A 17387-nucleotide genomic window follows, 5' to 3' on the forward strand; every position below is an offset into this window, starting at 1 on the left:
AACCATTGATTATGGTAGAAGCACTAGAACAATTCCGGACTCCTCCCAAGTACACACTGTTGAATTAGGTGTAATCCCAAGAGGGGGTGAATTGGGTGTTTTAAAATTCGTTGAATCTATTTACCATTTAATCCCTAGTTGTATATTTAATCCCTACAAATTCAATTTACCAATGAGTCCTAATTACCAAATTAATTGTGTGCAATGTTATTCAACCTACACATGCAATACGAACAATTTAAATATAGTGCTGAAAGTAAATAGTAAAGGGAAGAGAGAAGACAAATGCGGTTTTTACGAGATTCAACCAACTCGGCCTACGTCCTCGCCTTGATCAACCACTCAAGGATTTCACTAAAATCTCTGCTCCTTAAATTGGGATGGAGCTTCCCTCACAATCCACTGCTTACAAAAGGCACAGCTCCCTCCTACTCCGCTGTTTACAAAAGATACAGTTCTCTCCTCAAACCTCGGTTTACACATCGAACCGTGAATACAATAGAATCTGTAAAAACACTCAAAAATGCTTCCAAACAAAAGCTCATGAGTACAATTCAAATTCCTAATACATTAACATATGATAAAATCTGAAGCTCAGAATGTATGAAACGATATAATCGTTTATGTATGATATGCTTTAACACACAAACCCTTTTTTATCAATTCTCCCAAAAATGTTTGTATAAAAACAATGTTTTGGAGATCTTAGGTTAGATCTTTGAATATAAAGATAACTTTGTAGATTGCAAATATGCTAAACACACTTTGTCAAACAAACAATATTTCTCTAAATATTTCAAACTCAATGTGATCTTGATAATATTGACTTAATGTATGTATGTATGTATATATATATATATATATATATATATATATATCTATATATATATAATATTATAAACACAAAGATAAAAAAACTTAATATTAGATTTTAAAAAAATATCCTTCAATATGTATATAGATAGTTATGCACTTATATGTATATTCATATAGTTTAGATGTATTCAAAAATATCAGCCTTAAACTAAGAATACACTTGAATAAAGAAACTTTAATCAATGGTCAAATACAAACTTTCTCAAGTATTAAGTTTGTCAAAAACGATCGTTATATGAATGCGAAAACTCAATATCAAGCTTCTTTAAAACTATCAAAACAAATGGTGATATGAGATTCTCTAACAAAACTAAATGTAATAACCAAACCTCAAACCAAGTTGAAGCACAAAATGTATAATAGAGATCCCTTTAAATATTCTGAGGTGATTTGACCAAAGATGATGTGTAAAAACTAGAGCGTAGGCAAACGTACGGCAATCAGCTCAAGTATCTCAGTTTTCTTTTCAACAAGATGTGTTCTTCGCTTTATGTTGATCTTCTTGTGTTTAGCTAACGTACTAGGGTTTAGATATTCGGTATATATAGTGTCTTGCCCTTAGAATTGATCTCAACCATTGGATCAATGAGATAGCTCGCATGTTTGATCAATAAAAATTACACTTTTAATCTTTCCCGCAAGTTCAGACGACTGAGGTCAAGAGCCCAGACGACTGAATTCATTTTATCCTTCAAAAAAATAGTCTGGAGACAGGGTCAAATGACTGAAGTGTCAAGTTCAGACAACCGAAGTGTCAAGTTCAGTCATTTGAGGTGCTTATGCTAGTTTTTGTTTTTAACCCATAAAACTTCATACAACTGAGCTTATTCTTCAGACGTCTGAGGAAATTCTTCAGTCAACTAAACTTAAAGTTCAGTCATCTGAAGTTCCCAATTTTTGCATATTTTCTTTCCAGTTCAAAAATCTATTTTTCTTTCTTTCTTGTCTCTTTTATAAAAACATTTTCTAGGGTTTTGACATTATTTCTAAGTCCATGAATGTCCCCTAATGATGTTCGTGAAATGCATGAGTCCTAAAATCATTCTAAGGTATATGTTGAGCCTCAAATTAAATCATACAAAAATGTAAATACATGAGGTCTAAGTACCCATTCCCAAGATGTGCTTGAACTTTGCCGCTTGTATCTTGATTCTTGTATTATTTAAGTTCCATGGATCTTGCCAAGATATGTAAGCTTTACTTTAAGGCTTCCATAACTCGTTATCCTTCTGTGCATGCTTAATATGGTTCATGTTCACAAACTCAACGCATAGATCAAATACCAAGTGATTTTTCATTATCAAAACTGGATTGGACTCGTAAAGTCAACTCACGCAATTGAACCTGCAAGCAAATATTCTTCAAAAAATCATAACTTACAACATCACACCCCATATCAAAACACATGTTTCCGTGTCATATGTGGATTGCTTCATTATGTGGTGCCTTTTGAAAGGGAAGAAACTTGACTTGTCCAGTTTGCTTTTGAAATGGATGTGGACATGGTTGGAAGCTCATCGAGATACTCTTCCATATGGAGGCATCCTCAATATGTTGTTTTCTCTTCCATATGGAGGCATCCTCAATATGTTGTTTTCTCCTCTTAGTATCATCAGTTCGAATGAGTTGTTCATCAAAAGAACCCAATATGATCTTTTCAATTTTACAACTCTAAAACAGATGAGCTATGAGAAACATAAGCAAGGATGGTTTATGAGAGGAAGACGACCACCTAGTGCTCCTGAGGAAGCTCCACTTCCTGAACAGCAGCCTGAACCATAGCCTGATGCTCGTTCATGGTTCATGTCGTTCCATCATTAGTTCATCGCTTTTAGTAGTGACATACGCTTAGGACTTCAATCTCTTCAAGAAAGTCATTCCTCCCTTCAATCTAGTATTTCCTCCATTGATCAAAGACTTAGCCATTTGGAACAATATTAGGCTAGGTCCTCACGTTATCATAGTGATGATGCATCAAATGAGGAATCCGAGGAAGAGAAAGATGAAGGAGATAATGAAAGTGCTAGAGATGATGATGCAGCTGCTACTAATGCTTGATGTTCTTGTTATGCTATGTATTACAGTGCTCTATCAGTTGTTTTTGCTATCTATCTCTTTATATATGTATTCAATTTATTTACGTCTTGGGTTGTATTTCAGTTTGTTATTTTTGGTATGTATCTAAAGTTGCCTATGACACTCTTTGTACACCTATGCCTTTCTATGAATATCATTTTTGTGTGTATACTTTGTGTCTACTTTGCACTTTTATTGCTATTTTTTTTTCTTTTTTTTTATTGATGTCAAAAGGGGGAGAAGCATTGAGCAAAATTGAGGTATTGAGCAAACTTGAAAGCAAAATTAAGATATTGAGCAAAATTGATATATGATATGCAAACTTAAAGAATGATATATGATATATGATGACATATTGAAATATATGATAATGATATATGATATATGATGACATTGAAAAGACGATGATATGAAATTGCAATATGAACTTTCATAAAACTGAAGTTGATACTATTGAATGATTATTGTACTTTCAAAACATTGTTAAAAATATGCTTATTGTAAGGGGGAACCTTTTTAAGGTTCACTCACTTTTGCTCCTAATTTGTTATCATCAAAAAAGGGGAGATTGTTGGCCTAACATGGCTTACTAATCTTGTTTTGATGATAACAAATCAAAAAGGTCATTTAACATGTTTTGTTGAAAGTGATGCAACTTTAGGAATCAGTTTTTAAACTCAAGATTTAATGTCATCACAAATTTCATTGCAAGATTCCATGAAAAAGATATAAAAGCTAAAAGATCATGAGAGCATGAATACCAAAGAGAACTTGATGAAAAGCTTATAGATTTGAAGCTCAAAGACAAGAATGACAAGCATGAAGACTCCAAGCTTAGAATATCTTAAAGTCTTAAGAGATTCCCTATGTAAGTACTTCATTCAAATAATAATTTGATTGAATTTGAAGCTCATTAGGAAACTCGTTGACTTAGAGACCATGTTTTGAAAAACCCTAGAAAATACTTTTCAAAAGTCTTAAATTATTTTGGGGAAATCAAAAGAGCAAAAAGAATTTGGAAACAAAATTAAAAAATCAGTTTTTGGTCTGTTCAGGCAACTGACAAGGTCTTTCCAAGCGACTGACAAATAATTGAACTGTTTTTAAAACAACCCGAGAGGACCCAGTTGACTGACTTGTGTTTTCCCAGTCGATTGACTCAATTCCGCCTTTGAAAATCTCAATATTTTAATGAATCTAGGTGACTGACTCCTACTTTCCAGTCCATTTACTCTTCGAGATTTCAAATTTTAAACATAACGCGAACTTTCCAAATTTGATTTTTTGAATTCTAAACGTTATGAAAACTTGGGAAGCACTCCAAGTCACTTGGGGAACACAAAATAATATTGATTAAACATCTAAAAATACACCCCCCCCCCCCCAAACTAAGGATTCAATTACACCAAGCAATACAGCATTCAAAGCTCTCTTGCTCTCAAAAGTCTCAAAGCTCTCTTGTGCAATCAATCTTTGAATTTTATTGCTGAGTTTTGCTATGAAACTCTCTCACAATTCTGAGTCTATTATGAATTCTTTCAATCTATAAAGAAAGCTCACGATGATATACTTCTAAAGGCTCCAAGTTCTTTCAATTATTATTTTGAATTGAAGTATATTTTAGTGCTTAATTGTTGTACTAATCAGCTCTTGTTGGGAGTGTCTTTGTACACTAAAATTTGTTCTTATTTTGTAGACGGTTCAGGTTCTTGAATTTTTGTTGGACCAAGCGTGGGGTATCCTTTTGAGAGGCAAACTCTAACCTATTGAAGGAGAGATTGTAAGGTTGCTCCTAGTCATAAAGGAGTGGTTATAGTGGAATCCTTGGGGGTGTTAGCCAATGGCAAGGACGTAGGCGGGTATAGTTGAACCTCTTAAAAACTCTCGTCTCACTCTCTTCCCTACTCTCATTTAAATTCCCATTCATATTAACTGCATGGTTGATTTTTAATTTTTTGTTCATATATACCACGTGGATTGGATATTAAATAAACCAAAGATTAATTTGACTTTAGGATTGCGGAAACTAAAAGGGAGTACGTTGGTTGATCAATATAAATTGTGGAAACCATTAGGGAGTACGTTGGTTGGTTAACACCCAAGACTTATTAATTGAAAGTTTATTTAAATTCTGAGTTTTTGGAAGAGTGTTGGAAGTTTGAAGTGTGTTTCATATTGAGAAAACAAGTTTACCAACACAGGGCTCTTTATCAGCAAACATACATTCTTAAACTCTTCTTTGAGTTACTAAAGTGCTAAAACTTTGAAAGCATTGCTAAATTCTTTCTCTATTATGAGTTGTGTTGTGATTGTGTTGATTGGTTTATATTGAGTTGCCGAAAGGGATATTCAAGTCGGTATATCCATTCATAGAGGTTTTAACAAAGCTAATTTTCTGCTGAACTTGCAATTTAAAAACAACTTTGCTTGTGTGGTTGATGAACTTAAAATAAGTTTAAGAAAAAAAAAAGAATCAATCAAAGAAGATAAAAAGAAATTTTAAAATCCCAATTCACCCCCCTTTTGGGAATACACCTTCCTTTTTAGTTTATGTTTAGATATTGTTGGATTTATTTATTTTATTTAAGCTATTATTGTGTTGAGTTAGTTTATTATTGTCATTAAGTCTAGTTATTGAGTTTTTGTCGTTTACTTACAGGTGTTTATTTATCGTTATTCTTTTCTTGTCATTTATTTTATGCATGTCAGGTTCTTAGTTTATGTTATGCATTATTTTAATTTAGTCACAAACTCTAAAAAATCCAGAATTACAATTCTATTGTGTTCAGTAAACACTGTTTTTTTATTTTTCTTCTTTTCATTTACACTAGTTTGAAATCGATCTGTATTCCCTGAGGAGACGATCTAACCTTTTGGGCTAATTATTACACGATAGAATTCCTATACTTGGGATAACCTTTACGCTACTCATTTTTTAGAGTGATTCAAGTTTTTGGCGTCGTTGCCGAGGAATGTCAGATTTAGTTTCAAACTAGTGGTTTTTCCTTTATTTTTCTCATGAAAAATAAAACAAAACAAAAAAAAAAAGAGTTTTGAAAAAACTATGGCTACACCTGCACCACGCACTCTTATGGATTTTTTGCAGCCTACACAAACCACTACACCATCTTGCATTGTGTTATCTAATGATGCACATAATATGAGAGTCCTTACTAGCACTTGCATTTTCTTACCGTGATGCACGAACCATGGGATGGATTCTGAGAGTCCTTACCAGCACTTAACGGACTTTGAGTTACCCTGCACTACTTTTATTGCTAGAGCTAGAACTGATGAATTTACTAAACTTCATTAATTTCCTTTCTCTTTGAAGGATAAAGCGAAGATGTGGTTTAATTCTTTGAGACCTAACTCTATCTCTAATTGGAATTATATAAAACGTTAATTTCTACATAAATTTTTTCCCTTATAGAGAACTCAGTTTTTATAGGAACAAATTAGTCATTTCATGCAAAGAGCGGATGAGACATTTCATGCAAGCTGGGATAGATTTAAGGATCTGGTTAACATGTGTCCCCACCATGGATTTGAATCATGGTTCCTAGTCAACTATTTCTACACTGCATTGACTCCTGAATCGAAACAGTTCATTCATACTATGTGTTCAAAAGATTTCTTCAATAAGGAGCCTGATGAGGCATTAGGTTTTCTGGATCATTTAGCTAAAAATGCTCAGCAGTGGAACACTAGGATTGACTGAAAGAGTAATTGCAGATCAACCATTGAGAGCAATACATGGTGGAGAGTGGTATGAGCTGAAAGATGATGTTGATGTTGAGGCACGTATGGCTAAGATCACCAGAAGATTGGATGCTATGGAGATGGAAAAGGAGAATAGTATAGAGCAATTTCAGAATCAACCTCCTCAGTCCTATGCACAACCTTCTCAGTCGTCATATCATCAGGCTGCCTTTCAGTATCAGTATCAGCCACATCAGATTTCTCAAATCTATTCTTTAGCAGCGCCCACTCCACCGAAGAAGTCTCTTAAGGATAGTATGGCACAGATGGTCAATACACTTTAGCAATTTATGTAGGGTATGGCCATAACCAATACCCAGACTTCTCAAGCGACCAACGAGATTAAGACTGATTTGACTAGGTTGAACACAACATTGAGTTCATTAAAGCAGATACTCCATTTCAAGCCTAGCCAGATACTCAAGTGCAGTCTGCAATCGTGGAGCCATCATCCTTTACTAAAGTAAATGTTAGGGATTGCAATGTTGAAACAAATCTCCATAGTGGTAAGGTGACTGGTAGATAGGGAGGTTGAGCAGAATGGTAAGAGTTCAACTTTTAAAGAACCCGGTAAAAAATTTGATGTTAATGTTTCCGAAGCACCGAAGGTAACTGTTCCAACGATGTTCCTCATAGACTAGTTCTTAAAGAAGTGAATTCCTTGGAAAACATACTGAATAAAGATCATTTCTTGTTAAAAGAAGGAAGTCAATCTGCATATGTTTTTTCTGGTACTTTCTAGAGCATTGATTTATTTGAGGCTAAATTTTGTGTAGGTAACAATGTAGATTCATTGTGGCAACTCAAATTTGGAGACCCGCCAATTCAATTTATAAACCTACACCTACCAGATGAAATTCCTTCCGAGCCTCCTCTAGACATACTGGTGATGTTTTTCTTTCCTTTATTTTCATTTTTTTTATTTTGTTTCATTTTTAGTTTATTTTTAGGTACATTTTCGTTTAGTTTCAGTTTTTATTTTCCCTTACTGCTCTACCCAGGTACTCTTCTACTTCCCTCATTATCATTCTTTTGCTTCTCTTTTCAAACATTGAGAACAATGTTATATTTTAGTTGGGGGGAGAGAATTTGCATGTGCAATTGTGTACTTCCATCTGATAAGTTTTAATGTGATATTTGCATGAGATGTTTGCATGTCAGTTTGGTCCACCTTTGGGAAATACTGGTATTGAGCTCAAAGCATGCTGAATTCCTTATTTGTGAACGTTACATGCTAATTTCTTTTTCATTTTTGAGGATATGGAACATGTAATGTGTAGTTCAAATCAGAGTTTAAATCAAAGAGAACTTTATCCATTTCACTTAGTTTCAACCAAGGGAATGATGTTGAAAGTTTTGCTAAACATAGGTCAAAAGACTTAGAAAGACTACGTATATTGTTTTTGGTTGATGTATACTTCAGTTGTTTGGGACTCTAATGAACCATATCCTAATGGCTTAGAAAAGAAAAGAAAGAAAAAATTTTGAAGCAAATGAAAATGGGAAACAAGCCAGGGATCAATTGCAAAAATAAAAATAAATAAAATAAATAAAAATAGGGAAACAATGGTGTATTGGAAAAAACTACCTATTACCGGGGTTCTAAATAAACAAGAAAGTGGGTGCCTTTTAAAGTGTAGTAGCATGAAAGCCGCCATTGTACATTCATGCACTGGAAATGGCTACCTACTACCGGGGTCCTAACTAAACAAAAAAAGTGGGTGTCTTTTAAAGTGTAATAGTGTGAAAGCTGCTAATACAATGGTTTTGACTTAAGAGTAAGGTCGTGAGGTTGTCTCAAATTAAATGTTGTGATTGAAACCGTTAATGTCTATTGGTAGTCAATCTTGGAATTCTAGCCTTATTCTTATGCACATGAGCTTTGTACTCCATTATCTTGGTTGATTTACTAAATGGTGTATAAATCTCCTAGTTGATACTTAACTTGGGTTCATCTGCTCCCTGTGTTCCTAAACTCATTAAGCATATTTCATGGCATGTGATTTTCACGAGGATTGGAATTTTAGTTCCTACTCCCCTGGTTTGAATGCATTCATGTTATTTGCTAAAGACTAGCAAAACGTTAGTTGGGGGGAGTGATTACGCGTCAAAGTTGCATAATTAAGTATTTAAATGCATTAATTAAATGTTACAATTCTAATTAAATACTTAATTATGTCAAGTATTTTAATCATTGAGCTCATTTGATAATTTTAATATAATTATCTTATTTTTGCCATAAATTTACGGATATTCATATTTTATTTTTACAAGATAATTTTTTGGAAATTAAATTCGAAATTAAAATGTACGTGGGTTGTACGTGAGAGAAACCGTGTCATGCATGCAAAGAAGGTCGTGGAGCAAATGACAAGGAAGTCGCATGCACGTGAAGAAGCATGCATTTAATGGGCTATTCAAATGCATGCATGAAGTGAGTCGTGTGCGTTAGAGGAATCAAAAGGGACCTGCCATAAGCATTTAATCTAGATCATGTACAAGCCATGCATGAAATACAAGTAAAGAGGTCGTGAGTGCATGGGCTTACACTTCGTATAGGCTGGTCGTGTGAATCAAAATACAAAATAGGAGTCGTTTGCATGCATGTGATAAGACCAGCCCATGCAGAGAACATGCAAAGCATGGGCTATCTATTGGGCTTGATAACTGGGTCTTAGGCATGCAAGGGTTGCTGAGTGTGCGTGAGGAACAAGAGCATGCGCTAGGAAGCAAAGGACAAAAAAAAACCCATGCGTGGAGAGGAGACCATGACAAGACCATGTGAAGAGGTCTCTCCAATGCGCTACAAGAACGTGGGCTGCGTGCATACTTGAGAAGACCAGCCTGGGCGTAATTAAAAGGCCCATGCACTGCTTTTCTGGGGCACCGAATTCAAAGAGGAGGCTAGCTAGCTTTTAGAGGGTTTAAGAGGCAGTAGGGTCTATTGGGGAGTAGGCTTTATTTTAGGGTTTTATGTTTTAGCTAGGGTTGGAGTAGCCGCAGGGGGGTTCTTGGCATTGGGAAGAGCATCGCACAAAGGCTGCTGTTGGAGGTCGCGAACAACACTCCAATTCGGCCATTCTCTCTATTCCATCTCTCTCTCTCTCTCTCTCTCTCTCTCTCTCTCTCTCTCTCTCTCTCTCTCTCTCTCTCTCTCTCTCTCTCTCTCTCTCTTTCATTCTCTCTCTTTCTTTTATTGTTATTTAGTTTTTATTTTAATTTAATGTCATTTTAAATACTATGTTGGAACTTTGTTATTGATTATTCTACTTTAATGCATTTTAAATATCTTGTTGGAGCTTTTCATTAGTTTAAATTCAATTATTTTTATTTAAGAGTTTCTTGAGTTTATTTATTGTTAAGTTTAATTTATTTAATTAGTTGAGCTTTATTTATTTTTAAGTTTAGTTTATTTTCTTTTAGTTGAGTCATTGTTAAGTTCAGTTTATGTTTAGATATTGTTGGATCTATTTATTTTATTTAAGCTATTATTGTGTTGAGTTAGTTTATTATTGTCGTTGAGTCAAGTTATTGAGTTTTTATCATTTACTTGCAGCCGTTTATTTATCATTATTCTTTTCTTGTCATTTATTTTATGCATGTTAGGTTCTTAGTTTATGTTTTGCGTTATTTTAATTTAGTCACAAATTATAAAAAATCCAAAATTATGAATCTGAATTGTGTTAAGTAAACAATGTTTTCTTATTTTCTTTTTTTTTATTTTATGCGAGTTTGAAACCGATATGCATTCCTCGAGGAGACGATCTGGCCTTTTAGCCTAATTATTACACGACAGAACTCCTATACTTGGGATAGTCTTTGCGCTGCTCATTTTTTAAAGTGAGTCAGTGAGTGTGCAGTTGGGGCTCGGTTTAAGAGCTATTGCACTAAAATGCACGGCCATTTTAGGAAGATGGGAGATCAGGCTGAAGCACACCCACACAATAGGATCTCCCTAGAGGATTGGGAGGTAGTGTGTCACCACTTTCGCGACCCTAGCTATCAGGTGATGTGCTTGTATTATAAAGACTACTTTTTTGTATTGATGTGGCTAATGAAAAGTCGTTACATGCTTTTTGTAGGCTATCTGTGTGAAAAATGCTGCGAGTCGCAACAAACTAGATTCGATGCATTACGGAGGGTCGAAGTTATTCGTCCATCATCGAAAGGTAATTTCTATAAAACTATCTAAGCATGACATGACAAATATTATTTATGTTTATGCTTCCAAATTAATATTAATGACGTTTTATATGATAATGTAGCATGATCCCGTCACTGGCGAACTGGAGCCGAGGCCGGATCTTTATCAGAGAACACATCAAAGGCCTTCGGGGGAGTGGTGCCAGGGTGCGCAAAGCAAATATGTTAGTCAAATATATTATTTAGTTTATTATTTTATTCAAAACGTCAAAGTTGTATTCTTATTTATTCATTTTCTACATTTTCATGACTGAAAATAGGCAAAAATGGTCGAGCTGAGGAATGCACGAATTCCATAGGGGAATTAGCCAATGACAGATGAAGAGATCTGCACTCGGGTGCTGAGATTGACCGAGCGCGTCGAGCTGTCGATTCTCAAGCAGAGGAGATGGTTCTCTAGATGCAGATGATGGAAATGGAGAACTAGCAGCTAAAAGAATAGGTATCCACCTAGGGAGCGGAGAACGAGCAGTTGAAATAAAAATGTCCACCTGGGGAGTGGACAACGAGTAGCTAAAAGAAAAGGTGACCTAGGGAGTGGAGAACCAGCAGATGAAAGAAGAGATGTCCGCCTCGAAAGCGGAGATTGAAGCTATGAAGAACTAAAAAGCACAGATCGAACAAATGATGTTCCACTCTCGTCCAAATAATGCAGGTGGATCCTCCTCTCATTAGAAGGTATGTAAAAGGTGAGAATGATGCATTATTAACTAATTGTAACTTTATTTGTTTTTATGTCGTAAAATGACAAATGGTATAATGACCTGAAGAATAATGGTATTTAAATAATAAAGAAAAGGGAAAATGGGAAACAGTAATAGAAGGAGGCAGCAAGCCTCGTCGATGAAGGTGTGCTTTGTCAATGAGAAGATACTGAGAGGATGTTTTGGGTGACTCTAAATTATGTCGATGAAGGGGAGCCCTCATCAACAAATTTACTCTTGACCTCATCAACGAAGCCCCTAGTATAAATAGCTTAAAACTCAGTTTTTATGCAGAAAAATTGGCAGAAACGCTCTCTCTCTCTCTCTCTCTCTCTCTCTCTCCTCCCTACAGTTTCTCTCTCCTCTCTCTTCGATTTCGGCTCCTTCGTTTGCCGGATGGACGATCTGAGGCCACCACAACGCTCCTAGAAAAGTTATCTCCAAGTCTGCTGGAGCGGATCATTGGTGGAACAGAGTTGAAATTCATCCCTAATTTAAGGTAAGGCTTTTTATGCCAAATTTGGTATTACCGTAGCTATAGGAAATGTTATTCACAGAAAAATACTAAAGTATAGTTCTGGGAGTTGTCATTTTCAGGGTGTTGAACGGAGAACCTTGCGGGTGCAGGACGAGCGCATTTTAGGGGGTTTTTTTTCAGTGTCAGGTAAGAGAATAAACTAAAGCAGTTATTTTTCATGCAAATTATTATTATTTATCAGCAATTTAATTTTCAAGAAAGCATGTATTATATTTTAATATTGTTGACAAAATGAATATATGGGAAAATATTGTTGTTATACAGGAAATATGATTTTAGAATAAAATATATGATTTTACTCAGCATTGTGTGGCATGAATATGGTTTTACATGATAAGTATTATGTTATGGCAAATTTTACGAGTAAAGCATGTTTTCAGGAATTATGAAATAATATAGTACATTATGATTTTGAAATACATGATAATTGATTTATTTATTTCAGAATGATATGTATTAGATATTTGGCGCAAGGCCGTGATTGGTAGTCGATGCAAGGCCGTGTTTTACGTATGATTTCAGTGCAAGGTCGTATTTATGAAATGTTCGACGCAAGGCCGTATTTATGAAATTATAGAAAATGCTATCAATCCATTTATGTTAAATGCTATATTATCATGTATTATATGTTATCAGAACCCGGATGTTAGTTTAGTTCAATTTTAGAAGCACGGTACCGTAGCTATATAGATCAGATATCTATGTTCAGATTTGTGCTAATAGTCCCATAAAGGGGTGGGAGATGGATAGTTGATGTGGTTTTTAGTGTAGAGTTGTAGACGTCCACCTGGCAGTTCGGACCAAGGTGTGGCGGGCCCATCGTACTTATAGACATTTTTGGCTCGACAGTGGTCGGCCAGCCATTGTCGAGTCCCGCCTTCAAGCTGTACAACCTGTCATGGGGGGTAATACATGACATCAGCTAGCTATACATCCTAGGTAAATTTCAGTATTATAGTTATATCAAATATTTCATGATGAGTATGAATTATTAGAAACTATGAAAGTATACGATTATTCAGTATGTTATGATGAATGTTTTCCAGCTTATAAAATGTACTATATATGTATTATAGCACGAAACATTCATGTTACCACATAATTGTATTTAGTTTATTTTCCCTTACTGAGAAGTGTTTTACCCCTGAACTTAAATAATTTTTAGGAAACCCAAAAAGACCGGCATATCGAGGCCGCCATTGATTCTGTTGTGCTACCCTGTTAGGAGGGTAAGTTTGAACTAGGATCAGGAGATTTTGGTATGGGATCGTATTGATATTTTTGTATTTTTGGGAGATGTATATAAATACAGTGTTTTGGAATATAGTTAACTATGGTATTATATATTTTGTGGTAATGAGAATGATGATTTACATTTACTGCTGCTTAGGTTCCGTTGTGTATGACAGGTGTCCCCGTTACCCACGAGTTTCAGGTTGACTATTTTATTTATTATTTTTTATTATATGATAAGATAAGCAGGTCGTTACAATTTGGTATCAGATCCTAAGATGTTAGGTTCTGTACACTCTAGAATGCAGCAGTAATAATACTAGAGTATAGGATAAGGGAATTTGACGTCATGTTTTGTAGTCTAGATGCAGGACTTCCATGGTGGTTTGTGTGATTTTCCTAGGGTGACGATTTCAGGAAAGTCATGGTAAACTATTGTCAGGTTGGGTATATAGGTTGCAGGATTGATCCTTGAATTAAGATCAGGAGTGATGAATTAATTAAGGAAATATAGTACTAGTTGGATGATATGTTATGGTGATAGGGTTCTAAGTTAAGTTATTTGTTTTTCAAGATGGACCCTGGTGGTAGTAGTGCCCATGCTAGTGGGAATGAGGGTGTTGGACCCTCAGGCGCTGCAGGTGGAGATTCAGATGCAGTTTTGCGCAACGTGGCACAGCAAGTCATGGCTAAAATTTCCAGGAATTCCAAGGAGTTGTGTTGTTCGTCTGCAAGCCATGGCAACTCGATAGAGAAATTCATTAAGATGAATCCTCCGGCTTTCTCAAGAGGAACTGATCCTGCAGTTGCTAAAAACTGGGTGCAAGAGATAGAGAAAATATTTGTAGTGATGTGGTGTATAAAGGAATAGAGGGTACTGTTTACTACCTATAGACTGACTGGAGAGGCCGAGAGATGGTGGATGGCAGTGATACTCTTGGAGTAGCAGAGGACAGTACCTTTGGAGATGTCGTGGGAGCGGTTTAAGGAGACATTCTTTGACAGGTATTTTCCAACCTCGTCCAAGGAAGCTAAGATAGAGGAGTTCCTGAATCTGAAGCAGGGATAGCAGATAGTGCAGTAGTACGCGGCGAGGTTCATTGAACTATCTCGCTTCACCCCGTACATTATTCCAGATGAGACGAAGAAGGTACGATAGTTTGAAAGAGGCCTGAGGAAATAGATATATAAGCAGGTGTTGATACTAAAGTTACACGATTTTACTGAGCATGTAGATAGGGCCACTATAGCAGAGATTGGAGAGCGGATTGAGGCTGAGCAGCAGAGGCAAAAGAAGAGATCCGCACCTTCTAGTTCCCAGTAGGGATTCGGCCATGTTTCATGGAAGATAGGTGGCTACTAAAAAGATCGAAGGCAGTAGATAGGGACTCGAGGTTTTTAGGGTACGCAGCCACTTCCAGCTTGCTCGACTTGTGGGAAAAGACACATGGGGGAGTGTCGTGCCGAGCGAGGTGTTTGCTACTGGTGTGGAGAGTGGGGAGCCAGGGCAAATAATAAGGGATTATTAGGCTTAGATTGGTGCTGCTCCTGCTCCTAGACTTGCTCGAGGAGGCTACCAGGCTCCACGTGGAGGCCAGCAGAGGAATATGGCTCCAGCCAGGGTTTTGGTTCTAACACCGAGTGATGTTAAGGCAGCTGGCGATGTGGTACCAGGTACGATTAATGTGTTTTCATTTAAAGTTATTGCATTATTTGACTCAGGGACCACGCACTCATTTGCGTCTGTGGAATGTGTTAAATTGTGTGGGGCCGAAACACAAATATTAGATGTTGAATTATTAGTAGCTACACCAACTGGGTCAGTAGTGATGTGTCGTAAGATGCTCCGGGGTTGTTCAGTTGACATTCAGGGGAGGATTTTATCTACTGATTTGGTGGTGCTGGATATACATGGGTTTGATATCATTTTAGGCATGGATTACCTAGTAGCTAATTTTTCCAGTATAGATTGTCGTGTGAGAGAAGTGATATTCAGACCTCCAGGAAAACCAGAATTCAGATTTTCAAGGTCACGAGTGCAATCTCTACCTCAGATGGTCTCAATTATTTAGGCGAGGAGACTACTCCTAAGTGGTTGTCAAGAATTCATGGCCTTCGTGAAGGAAACAACAGGGAATGAAGTGAATCTCACCAGTATGCTGGTAGTAAAGGAATTTACCGATGTGTTTCCAGATGAATTACCGGGTTTTCCACCTGATCGTGAGGTAGATTTCCTTATTGATCTACTTCCAGGTACAGTGCCAATCTCTAAAGCACAGTATCGAATGGAGGCAGCAGAATTGGTAGAATTGAAAAATCGGTTGCATAATTTACTTGATAAGGGTTTCATACGACCTAGTGTATTCCCGTGGGGAGCTCCAGTACTATTTGTAAAGAAGAAGGATGGGTCTATGAGAATGTGTATAGATTGCAGGGAGATTAATAAATTGACAATTAAGAACAAGTATCCTCTACCCCGTATCAATGATTTGTTTGACCAGCTCTAGGGTACACAGGTGTATTCTAAGATCGACCTCAGATCAGGCTACCATCAAGTAAAGGTAAGGGCAGAAGATGTATCGAAGACGGCCTTCAGGACCAGATATGGGCATTACGAGTTCCTTGTTATGCCATTTGGTCTGATGAATGCTCTTGTGATATTTATGGATTCGATGAATAGGATTTTTAATCCATATTTAGATCAGTTTGTTGTGATTTTTATTGATGATGTACTGGTCTATTCGAAGAGCTATAAGAAGCATGAGGTACATTTGAGGCAGGTTTTACAGACACTCAGGGAGAAAAAGTTGTATGCCAAGTTCAATAAATGTGACTTCTAGCTTGAGAAAGTTGTGTTTTTGGGGCACCTTATCTCAGGAGATGGAATTTCTATGGATCCTAGTAAAATTGATAAGGTAGTGAATTGGGCTAGTCTAAGGAACATCCAGGAGATCAAGAGTTTCTTGGGGTTAGCTGGATATTACCGTCATTTTGTTGAGGGGTTCTCAGCTTTATCAGGGCCTCTAACACGACTGACTAGGAAGATTTCCATATTTGAATGGGACGACAGCTATGAGCACAAGAATTAAAGCGCAGGCTAGTCACAACACCAGTATTGATCATCCCGTCAAGGGGTGAGGGTTATACTATTTATAGTGATGCGTCATTGAAGTTACTTGGCTATGTATTGATGCAACATGACAGGATGGTGGCATATGCATCCAATAAGTTGAAAGAATATAAGAAGAACTACCCTACCCATGATCTTGAATTGGCCTTAGTGGTACATGCATTAAAGATTTGCAGCCATTACCTATACGGCGAGTGGTGTGAGATTTTCTCTTACCATAAGACTTTAAAGTATTTCTTCACTCAAAATGAATTGAATATGAGACAGAGGAGGTGGGTAGAGTTAATTAAATATTTTGATTGTACTATCAGTTACCACCCAAGGAAAACAAATGTGGTAGCTAATGCGTTGAGCAGGAAGTCTGCGAAACCAGTGTTAGCAACTATGGAGATCCAATATCTAATTATGATGGACCTGGAGAGACTCGGCATAGAGTTGGTAGAGAGTGATCCTCCAGTATGTATCGCCAGTTTAGTGGTACATCCTACTCTATAGGAAAGGATTAAATTCGCTCAGAAGGAAGACCCAGAATTAGTAGAGGTGATAGATAGAGCGCAGACTGGTCAGGGTGAGGAATTCTACATTTCAGATGACGGAGCTTTACAGTTCTGTTCCAGATTATGTGTTCCTTCTGATGCTGACATCAAGAAGACTATTTTGGAGGAGGCTCATAGATCTTTGTATATAGTTCATCCCAGGTAGTACGAAAATGTACAGGGATCTGTGAGAGTTCTATTGGTGGAGTGGTATGAAGAAGGAAATTGTCGAGTATGTAGCGTAGTGTCTGACGTGCCAGCAGGTAAAAGCTAAGCACCAGAGACCGGCGGGTTAATTGCAGCTGCTATTTATCCTAGAGTGGAAGTGG

The sequence above is a fragment of the Malania oleifera genome, chromosome 4 (genome assembly GCF_029873635.1).
Source record: "Malania oleifera isolate guangnan ecotype guangnan chromosome 4, ASM2987363v1, whole genome shotgun sequence".
NCBI lineage: Eukaryota > Viridiplantae > Streptophyta > Magnoliopsida > Santalales > Ximeniaceae > Malania > Malania oleifera.